We start from the raw sequence: 12416 nt of genomic DNA, 5'->3' as shown, positions 1-12416 counted from the left end.
TCCACCACTCTCCAATATTTTTGATGCATTTGCATCTGTCGTGTTGCACTTCAAGTATTTATGATATTTATTATGAATTCATTTCTTTTGTCATCAAAGGGAATGGAAGAATAATTGCAAAAGAAGGATTAGGTCTTTCACAAACTATCTTTAGAATTTTTGCACAATCATGTGACCCATTCATGAACATACAAATACCATTCAACACAGTTTGTAAAAAAAAAAACAAATCATTTGATACATTGCAAATTTAAAAATTATCTGCTATTTGCAGTATTTTCAATTACAAAAAATGATTTTATAGAATAGCAACAAGTTACAAAAGTCTGATGTGTGTTGCCATTTTTGTATTTAAAGTTTCCATATGGATATCAACTGTGATGGATTGGCAGTGTATTAGACAGTTTGCATTCTCAGATAAGTGGTCAAATTACAAGTTTTTTACAAGCTACTAGTTGTAAGCAATTTTGGTTGCATCAAATTATTCATATAAATACTTTTAGATTATTACTGATTATAAAGAAAAATTCATTGCATAAAATCTGTTGTAATAAGTTGCACTTGTGTTACAGGCATTTTATTAACAAATATACAAACTAATACTTTTTTCAACAAATTCTTCTCTGATTATTAACACTGCACTTAGTTTTAATAAAAATTTCTTGCATAATTTTTGACTCAAAATTAATTGAAACTTGTAATCACTTTGATTTGGCTAATTGACTTTATTGATGACACTGATATGGTAATTATGGAAAAGACAAAATGTGAAAAGAATTAAGATATTGATGTGGATAAAGACTTGTGTTAAAACTTTCAAATTTCTATTACAAAATGCATATACATTGCTGGTTATCATTTTTTTCCAACTTCTAATTAAAGTCTACATTTTTTCAACTGCAGTTCTATCAATTGAAGGAGGATACCTTGTAGACATGGGCATACCTGGTGAGAGGTTGGATGGATCAGTACACCCAAATTTTAGTGTGAAGCTGTTAGACATATCTAATTTTAAGTTACATTTTGTGACATTGTTTTGAAGTTAGATTTAAATACCATCAATTAACATTCTATCATCAATTGATGCAAATGATAGTAGAGACCAGAGTCAGTTCTGATAGGTGTGCGGTGCATGCATACACACAGGCAGCCAATAGTGCACTTTATATTAAAATAATAATAATAAATTATATTTGAATTTGATATTTTAGTGGTCGGCAATAAAACAGATTATATTATCAGTTGTCGTGTGAACATCAAAGTTAATATAGCTGTGAAATTAATGGATATAAGTAACACTGAAGCATATTAAGTGTTTTGCATCAGAAAACATAAAAGTGCAAGCAACAGGTGATGGGGGATTTATATGTGAACCAGAGAAACATTTATCAGTGGGAATTTCATAACCACTATGAGTGTTTGTTTTAAATCACAAAAACTTGTAGTTAAAACTTTTAAAGTTTGCATATTCCAAGCTTTATTTACGTTAAATGTCTTTTGATTAAGATTACACCTACATAATTCATTGCGAATGGTTTTATGCTTATGCTTAATTTTCATGAATGTACGGGAATAAAGGCCCATTCACAATCATAAGATGATACTTACATCATTGTTTTAATTGTTGATGGAACCAAAAGGAAATTTAAATAAAGATGTGCATGGACATATTAATTTAAATATTCACATTTAAATTAATTTTTATACACACACACACATATCGTATTTACTCGCGTATAAGATGATCTCACATACAGGACGAGGTGTGACTTTAAAGATCAAAGTAAAGAAAATTAGATTTGTTAATACAGTTCTAATTTTATTTCATTTAATCACAAATGTATGTAAATGCACACATTGTCCTGCAAAAATTACTGACATTTTAAACATTAAGGAAAAATCTTATAAAATCAACAACATAATTTGTTCACGTAAAGCTGGACAATCGGGAAACCCTTTTTGCCAATTCTTAACAGTCAAATCCATTCTCCGTCAATTACACTTATGATTATTTGGAAATCAGAATTCAGAGAAACTCATCTGTTTTCACTTGGGAACGGATTAAAACTTATATTGGGCTCCCATGTGATTTTGTAATTTCAATTTGGAATTCAATTCAAGAGCGTTGTTAATGTAGAATGTATGGTTGCTGTATGTTCAAATTTCGTGTGTAGCATCCTTGTAATCCAAAACATGATTCTTAGTAGATGACCAAACAGCAATTAGTTAGGAAAACATTACCCTATATACTAGTTAGCAAAACATCTCTTATTAGTTTATACCATTGGGGATGTATTGACATGCCTTCTGAAATATTAATTAGGTTATCTTTAGGGTGTTTTTTGATTTCAATGTGTTCTTTAAATTTCCTTTTATATGGGTCTTTTTTAAATGTAACACTTTTATATTGTTTTTATTAATTTGAAAATTATTTTCACTTGTGTGATTGTACCAGGGAAAAGTGTTATGTTTTAGACAGATGGCAGCTTCATGTTCTTTAATTCTTGTTTCTAGTAACTGGCCTGTTTCGTTGACGTAAGTTTTTGGATTATGACAGTTGCATTCAAGTTTGTAAACTGTTCCTAGTTTTAAGAATGTTTAATGTTATAATGTATACAATGAGATATTTTGTTGGTCAAAGATGGTACCAAACTGATATTGTCTGTTTTAAGGATCTTATTACAGCCCTCGAAAATGTTTTTTATATATGGGAAGGTTTTGTATTTGTTGTTTAAGTTGTATTTTGTATTAAATCTGTTTTCCCAGTATTGTTTTTGCCATGTGTTTAATTTCAATTTAGGATAGTCGTTAAGTAAAAATTTAGTTTCTAACTCCTTTATTTTAATTTTTTGCCATTTATTATCTGATATTCTTGTATATATGTTTTTTAACTCCATGATATAAATATTCTTTATATATTCTGGAACATATGAATAGCAGTTGATAGTTTTATTAACATTACATTGTTTTTTGTATGTTATGAAAGAATAATTATTAAGTGCATTCATGATTGTTATGTCAAGGTAATTTATTTTATTATTATTTTCTTTTTCTATATCGAATTGAATATTTTCGTTAATTTTGTTAGTGGTGTTAAGATTATTATTATTATCGTTTGTTATTTTATTATTGTATATTAGTAAGTAATCTTCTGCATATCTCATTACTAGTTTTATGCCTGGGATATTATTTATTTTTTCATCTATGTTTTTCATAGCTAATTTTGGTCCCATCTTTGATCCCATACTGACGCCATCTACCTGTCTATAGAAGTCTGCATAAACTTTAATTAATCTGATACATTTTGCATATACAAAAAACTATTTTAAAGTTTTATCTACATTTAACATAGATTTGTAGATAAAATTTTGGAAGTGTTATACAATATTTTGGTGTGTAGCATCCATGAATTAAACCACATGCACAAATGCCTGTAATCTGGCTGCTTTACATGATTCAAATATTTTCACTGTGGAAGCTATCTTATATTTGACAATACAGAGCTTTCATTGGTAATATGCATATACCAGACATGGGCAAATGTGGCTCTTTTTGAGTTAAATACGGCTCTTGCAGAAGTGTTAATTTCTGCTTATTATTATTTTTACAATTTTATTTCCACAATTTTGTGAAAATATGTTTATTAAAAAAATTCAATATTTGTTTTATATCATATAATAAAATTGCAGTACAGAATATGGCTCCCATGCATTTTGCAAAACCTATATTTCAGCTTCCACTGAACTCTTCCTTGCCCACCCCTGGCATATACGAATTTATAATAAAATACATAGTGTGGTTATAATAAAATAATCACACAATATAATATTTATATTTTACAAAATACAAGGGAAGCAGTGCTTCCACGCTACTGGTCCAGGTGCTGTTTGTGATAAGGAGAAACAATGAAATTCCTGTGTAGTTGTTTTTAGAGCTTGATTTTTTTTTTATTATAAGAAGTATATGTAGTTCTCCAATTTGACAGGACAACCCTCCCAAACTATAATATCGTCCCTTGAAATTATATAATATTCTAGAGTGCTATTTTTTGGTACAACTATAATATAAAATCAGCTTCAAATAATAAAAAGCATACTTTGCTTTGGAATACGGGTAACCCCCGTATAACACAGGAGTTATGTTCCAAAAAAATTGACGTGTTATGCGAATCCGTGTTATACGAAACAAAAAACTAGTGCAAAAAAGGGGGGGTTAGGTTCCAAAAATTAAAAAATGTGCTGTTAAATCCTTATTTAAATCGGATTTATTATTCATTTTTTTCATAGATAAAATACTTATTTATTATTTAAGTAAATATTTTACCAGAGGATTATTCATCCTCAACTGGTAACAGATTTTGGGTACGTTCGTTAATAGCAGTCGCTCTGCAACGGGAGTGCGCTGCTGTTTGTAGCATTTAGGAATGATAGTGCGGGTGCAGCCATCTTTCTTTCACCATCAATAGTATCGTAATGGAGGAATCTATTATTCTAAAATGATAAAAGAGGCAAAAGAAAGATCCCAATTGTAAAATTTAACTATTAAATGGATTATTGTTGAAAGAGTATTCAAAGTAGCCATGAAAACAATTAGAATGCTCACGCAGAGTTACACGGAAGTATAAAAGAACGCACCCTTTATTACATTTCATGTTGTACGGGAGTTTTATCCAATTCCCAAACAGTGTTAGAGTGAACCTGTACTATAAAACCACCATGTTATATGGGGGATATTCCCAATTTTCGAACCATGTTAGAATGAATCTGTGCTATAGAAGTGCTGTGTTATAAGGGACATTCATTTATGTATGTACAGGTATTATGTAAGACATTGGCCATAAATGAAATGTTTAGCCAACAGAAAGAGAGTAAGGGAAAGGGTAAGGGAAGGAGGGAGAGGAGATAGACAGTAGAGAAAGGTAGGATCCCTCTGAATGGTGTATATAAGATTACAGTACCCTCTATGTTGATGTTGGCATGCAGTTTTTAGGCTGCAAGGTCATTGTCCCCTGAATAGTCTAAAAGAAAACCTGAGTGTAGCGAACACCAATAATTGAGTGCCGCCACGAATAGCTAAGTGTAGAAGTTATTGCCAACTGGCTGTTAGTAGGAAGACTTATATCTACTTAATACTAATAAAACTGAACACAGTTGCAAATCTTACTACTACTTAACAGCTAGACAGACAGTGTAAAAAGCAAACAAACTAGACGAGATGAATGGATCAATAGAGACAAGCAAGACCCCAATTTATTTTTTTTAATTTTTTTTTTCAAACATTAACTTACTAACTAAACTAACCTACCATAACTTATACTATGTTCGCACACAATCCACAACTCACTTTGATCTTGATCGTAACTGTCACCATTTGAACGTTGAACTATTTGCACAGGCAATCTATTTGAGAAGAACACGGCTATTATATGCGATGATAAAACTGACATAACTACATGGTAAGTCACAAACACCAACAAACAAAGTGGAAGTTTTGGTTAGAAATAAATACTTTTTCTTGCCATATATCTAATGATAGACAGATGTCTCTTTTATTTCTCTGTTGATAGCCTGAGTTCTGCAGCCATCTCGTATTTTCTCGCATGTGTGGGATTGTAGGATCTCCCTTATGACTGGATCTAGTTTCAAGAACTCTCGAGTCAATCATGATTGAAATGGTCGAGAGAGGTCGCACCATGGCATAGTCACCAATCTTGATTTCAACCTAACCTAACCAGATGACTAAAGCTAACAAACCCTAATCTAATTTAACATAACTGGAAACCAAGCTAAGAGTCCCTAATCTAACTTAACAACTAGGACTAACAGAATTTAGACTGAAAAAAGACAGAAAATAAGAATTAAAATACAAAGTTAAAAGGCAGCTATATACTGACAGTTGAAAGAAACCAAGGGAAAGCTAATTGCCATCTGTGCTCTTGGAGTGAGTGTTCTCAAGAGCCCCTTCTAAGGGATACAAATGGAGTAGATGATGGAACATTGTATGTGTGTGATAAGTTGGTACGGGTTGCAAGGCCAGTTGTACCCTTCAAGAATAGCAGCTCATTAAGCTATCCCTAATGTGATTGTACTTATTGCAGTGAAAAACTAAGTGAAGTGGTGCTTGGTCCTCCTGAATACAACAATCACATTGTGGATTGTCCCCAAAGTTAAATTAAATTTATACAAGTATTGCTTAAAGTTGCTGTGTCCAGTAAGTAGCTGAGTCAGGGTGGAACTAGGATAAAAATGGCAAAGAATCGCAGTAGTGTCAACCTTGGGGATGAAAGTGTAGGTGAGCCTACCAGTAGTGTCATGGTCCCAGCTGTCTTGCCAGAGAATGAAGATATGATTGTTGATGTACATGGTAGGAATATAACTGAAAGTACTAGTGACTGAAGACTTTGCAGCTTGTTTGGCAAGATGGTCAGCAGTCTCATTGCCAAGAACCCAGCATGACCTGGGACCCATTGGAAATCTATTCTAATGTTGTTGTCTGTGTATGAGATGGATGAGTTTTAAGCAGCTATCAGACTGTGCAATCCTGTGTAAAGCTACTCTACTGTCAGAATAAATGCGATAGTGTAAGTAGTGTCTTTTGTCCTTCCTATGCCTAATGTGAATTAAGCTCATATAAATAGCTAAAGTTTCCACCTGTGCTATTGAGCAGTGTACGCCTAGATGGAAGAAAGAATTGTGAAGCTCACAGCCTAAGTCGGAGTAAACTACAAAAGTGGCACTCATATCGTCACCCATCTTGGAACCATCAGTGTAAATCCTAAACATGGGATGATCATCTGGATCTTCAAAATAAATGTCAGGGGCAAGCTGATGGGAGGGGTGGTATTTTTGTCAATGCTGAATTTTTTGATATCATTGATCGAGGTCAAACTGGGGGGAATCTTACCTACTCTAATCATTTTGTCAACATCCAAGTTGCTGTAATCTCGCCAAGGTAAGGTGACAAGATTTTCCTGCCAAATAATGCATTTAATTTCTAAGTCAATAGGGGTCAAACCTGACATTACCAAAAGGTAGTGTTACCACCCATCTGGTTTTCACCTGGAGAGTCCAGGAAATGACTCACTGTCCGGGAATTTCGTAGAAATTGTGAAATTATGTTGAAACAAAGTTTTTGCAAATACACAATATTTTAACAGCAAAAGAACTCACTCACTGAAACTTGTCTGCAATTCTGCCATGTTAGTTTATTTACGCCGATGTGTGGTGCACAACACCCCCACCGACTTTTTTTTTTCTGTTTTTTTTTATTTTGCTTGTACAATCATACACGTCTCAAATAGAGCTAAGTTATCTGTACCTGTTCTCCTACGCAAGTCCCTAACTGTAACTGATTTAGAACCAGCACGAATGTTATTCTTTGCATTGTAAAATGATATTGCGCATGTGTCAAGAACTTCTGTTCGAACAAACCTGACGTGCCGTCTGGGTCAGTAATTTTCAAAAGGTGGCAACACTACCAAAAGGGCACTAGTGGGTGCAGTCCTATAAGCCTTACAAATGTGGAGAGCTATAATCCTTTGAACAGATAACGGTTTTTTATGGTTATGAACTTTGATGGCCTCGTGGCCCCAGACCTGTACAGCATAGAGGAATGCTCACTGAATGTAAATAAGCTTAGTAGCATTAGGGCCAAGGCCCTGTGTGTTCCTAGCATACTACTGAAGGTATTGGACATCTTTTTAGCTTTGTCCATGATGTGGAGTGTGAAGTTAAGTCTCTCGTTAAGAATAACACCATCTAAATATTTAATTTCTGTTATTTGCTTTATTCTGTGAGCACCTATCATGCTTTGTAATAGCAGTCATTTTGACTGGTGTTAGCAGTTCTGAGTATACAAGTCTCATGGTTCTAGTGTTAATGGATAGCTTCCATGGAGCAATGTTCACCAAATTTTAATGGTGTCATTTCGTTATTTGAAAAGATTCCTCAGAAAAGCCCATTTATTATTAGTTGTTAATGAACTACCAATAAAATGGTCCAACAAAGATGGAGTAAGGAGTGAAAATTGTTCTGTTGGAATGCATGTTTACATTTCAGAGCTTTTATAGAATGGAGCTCTTCTAAAAGAAGAAAAAACTTCCTAATGTGAATACAACCATCATCTGTTTTAGACAGATTGGTACAAATTGGGGTTGATATCACTATTGTATGGCACCAATATTGGTGAACTTCATCTTATTCCAATTTTGAGAGCAGGATTAACTTTGACAATAAGTCACAAACCAAAATGAAATCTGACATTCTACCCACATTTCTCCCAATAAAATCCTCCTAAAATTTTGGCCTGGTTCTGTCAATATCCAAGCAACAGGTAGTGTTACTATCCCCAGAATCCATGTGTACACTTATGGATTTTGATAATACAAATTATAGTCAAGTCTGTTTTTAAAATGTCTCCAACAGGATGCTGTTAACAGGAGTCTTGCTAATGTAAAATATAGGGGTTTACAATTGAATGCAAAGTCATCAGGAACATGAATGTACCATCATTTTTCTGTACTGTTAAATCAAAATAATAAGCAAACCTATTTTGATTAATATCATAATGACAGCAGTTTTATCTTGTGAGACAGTACTAGAATTGCATTCTTTGGCCAGCTATTCAAAAATTATTATTGTTACAAAAGAGTGGTTTTGTCTATATTATTTTGATCAACTTCCAAAAATTACTGTACACCACTCACTAACTCAACAGGCTGCCACAAATATATTCCACTAAATATATGTTTAACAAAATTGATTTATTAGAATTTAATTATATGGAAGCCTCCATGACCAGAGTAAATATATCACATATTTTATGTAAAACCAGATAAAATTTAAATGTGGTCTGTCTGGGAATGGTTAAAGGGACAATTTATGCTAATTTTTTACTACTAAGTCAGTTGTCAGAGACCTTGTGTTTAAGAAATTAGTGTATTCTGCTGGTCATATGTAAATATACAGTAAGGCCAAGAACACACATACATAAAATTGTGTGGCAGAAAACAATCAGAAATCAGCTTTCAGTTCAGTTTTACACTTTTATGCTGGAACACGCACGTAAAAATTCTGGCCGAATAGGAAACGCCACTGCCTGTGCTAATTTTGTCAATTATTTTCTCTCATATATCTATCCCCTTCCATTTTTTCTGCTATTAATTTTCTGCTCTGCTATAATTTAGTAAATTTAAATTAATAGACTTTTATTCCAAATTGAAATAATGTGTGATCTAAATACTATATATCGATTGTACTGGGCCTACCTGTTTGAAATTTAGCACCTATGGCAATCCATAAACTTTGTTTAAACACGTGTGACACTTTTTTTTGTCATAAAGACACTGATGTGGTTGAATGGATTCGATAAACTCCTCTATTTCATTTATTTTTTGTTTTTTTGAGACTGTCACAATTGTAGGGTTAACCCTCATCACCGCCATTGTAGAACCACGTCACAAAAAAAGACTTCTTATTGGAGAAATTTTACGGCATAAAAAGTAGACACATGATCTACTCTTTTTTCAGTTATGTTTCAGCCAAAATTTCAGAAAAATTTTTATGCTTTCTGTTTTACGATAGATTTTACACACGTGTTCCTGGCCTAAGACCTCGCCATGTGCGGTTGTGAATTTAAGTTATTGGAAATTGAGTAAAAAAACTACATAAGAATTATTAACCACTTGCAGTCCATTTTTTAGCATTTTTCCCCATATAGGTCCAATTTACATTGTTAAAATCACACACAAATAAGATGTAGTTTGCATTCAGGTCTTATGCTGAGCAGTGTTTTCCATTTGATGTCAAGCATTGCTCAACTCAGGAGTGCTAATTAATTGTGCATAAAGTTTCTCCTAGAATTCTTACAAGTAAGATGCTGAAAGTATTACCGTGATGCAGATTCCAGTGTTTAGTCTGTCTGGCATGTTGCTCCCATTTGCTGATAATATTCACATTTTTCCCCACAAGAGTAAAATTGAGGAATTGAAAGATGTGAAGTAAAGCAAAAATTCTGTAGTGAAAATTTTAAGAAGTATCAAATGTATTCACTACTCTTGAACTGGATATTATGGAGAATGTATTGTCAGCACTGTTGTTTAGAGTTCTTGCTTTTAACACACACAGGCATTGTTGGTGTGTCAGTGCTTCATTTATATAAATTATTTTGCCAACATGAGAGGGAGAGAGAATAGTAAAATTTATATTTTTATGATTTACAACATCAAGCTATTTATCTATATATATATAAAAATGGACGTGTATGTCCCTATATTTCACTTTTCCGCCAAAACTACACATCGCACGTGAATGGTGTATGTATGTGGTAGTAGACCCAAGTCTCCGTTCATGCACTATGGGGTTGCGTCTTGATAGCTATAAGGGTGTGGGAGATATGGGCTTGAAAGTGGTTTTCTATTTCGAATGTTATGTTTGAATTTAATTCGAACAATATTCGAATATTGGTTCGATTATAGAACGATTGTAAACGTTCCAGAAACATTGAAAATAGTTCGTTTGACTGGACGTAAAAATTCTCTAATTAGTCTGGAAACAGGGGACTTAATACTTGCATTCTGTGAAAACGGTTAAGATTGGCTATAATGTAATTATCTTAATCTTCACTATTGTTACTTTTTGCCCAGCAAAGCGGGTCCTTGCAGCTAGATGCTGGATTACTTAGAAAAACAGTCTTTTATATATATATATATAAATAAAAACCCAGTGAAGCGGGCCCTTGCAGCTAGTTGTTAATATAGGAAGGGTTTACTAGTGATGGGTTGATTAATCAGAATAAGGAATTGAGCAAATCTCATGGTTTCTGATTCTTAATTAATCTTAGAATCATTTTATTTGTTTCAGATGAAAATTATTGTGAACTTTCATGTTGACAAAGCAGAGAGTAAGCAATGTCCAATACATGAGATGATATCTGTCATTAACTACACAAAAGAAAAGTGTGCTGAGCAATGAGAGATTGCACTTGGGTCAGTACTAACTGTCCCCATTTTAGGAGAGATGGCTGGACATAAACCCTAATGTCACACTAACTTAACTGGCAATTTCAAATCAAGGCAGTCAGCAAAACAGTATATTATTAAATATTTATGTAAAATTATTTTATTTTTACTTACAACAAAAAAAAAAAAAACTCTCATTATGATTCATAGGTGATGCTGTAATATGATAAATTTTCAAATTGGATTTCTGCAATTCTAAGTAAAATATTTGTTTGTGCTAAGTTTAGACTGACTCATCTTGAAAAATCAAAATGGCAGTAGATATTTGTGGTTCAAGTGAATGAATTCAAAAACTGCTTAACTCATGACGATATTTGTTTAGCTCATTGCATCATTTGCTGAACTTCATTTAGTGTTAAATATGATGGCATGCTGATCATTTAAGAGGCATGCCGATTGTGTGAAGCTTGAAAAAAGTTCATCTCATTTAACTCCCCCTCCTTTTTTGTAAATTTTTTAGTTTTGAAAAATTAATGAAGTATTTAAAAGAATCAGAATCATGAGTTTTTAGCAGAAACAAAATCTGAACTGGAAGAAATTATGGTATTGTCAAATTGCTGGTATTTACCTTTGATTTATTTTTGGAATTCATGCCTAGCATAATTGTGCAAGAGTCACTGAACAGGTATTTGTATGCTATTGATAGATTGCTATCTATTCTTTCCATTTGTGTGCACATATGTGGGGAGCACAAAATGCGCACACAAATGGAAAGAACAACTTTCCATTTGTGTGCGCATTTTGCTATGAACAACTTTTAGATTTAGAGGATCATATTATTGGCTTTCACTATGGCTGTAGATGAATTTCTTTTAGAAAGCACTGAAAAACCAAATTGTGTGGTTTCACAATTCACAGTATGTAGAGTCATCTAGCAAGACAAGTGGCAGCTAATGGAGAAGGATACTTGATCAAGTGGTCCCATCCAGTTCATAACAAGGATGCTATTAATAAAGTCAAAGCCGTATAATAAAAATAAAATAATGTTGTTTTGAAAAGTAACTGGAAAGTATTGTCTGAGTCTGCCCCTGTCTACAGTATAGTAGATGATCTGTAGTTGATAACATGCATAAGGAGAATCAGGAGATCAGTTTGAGAAAGCTCTATGAGAACCACCTTGCTGAGTGGAGGAACAAATACCTGATCACAGTTGATGAGGGCTAGATCTGTCTGAGTTATATTAATGGGGACAGAAGAATCTGTTAAGTTAAAGGAGAAAATGTGTCAAATGAATTGATTATTGAGAACCAGGAAAGTTTTAAAAGAGGCATCATGGTGATCAGAGGTTTTACTAGATGTGGACCATTTCCTCAGAGTTCCATCAAATGATAAGATCAACATACAGACCTCAACAATTGGTTTCAGAACACAATGTAAAAATCTATGTTCTGACAAGTGA

This window comes from Centruroides sculpturatus, unplaced genomic scaffold (assembly GCF_000671375.1).
Source record: "Centruroides sculpturatus isolate CEXI.00-Female unplaced genomic scaffold, Cexi_2.0 scaffold1779, whole genome shotgun sequence".
In the NCBI taxonomy this organism is placed as follows: domain Eukaryota; kingdom Metazoa; phylum Arthropoda; class Arachnida; order Scorpiones; family Buthidae; genus Centruroides; species Centruroides sculpturatus.
Note: the sequence above shows the minus strand (reverse complement) of the source record.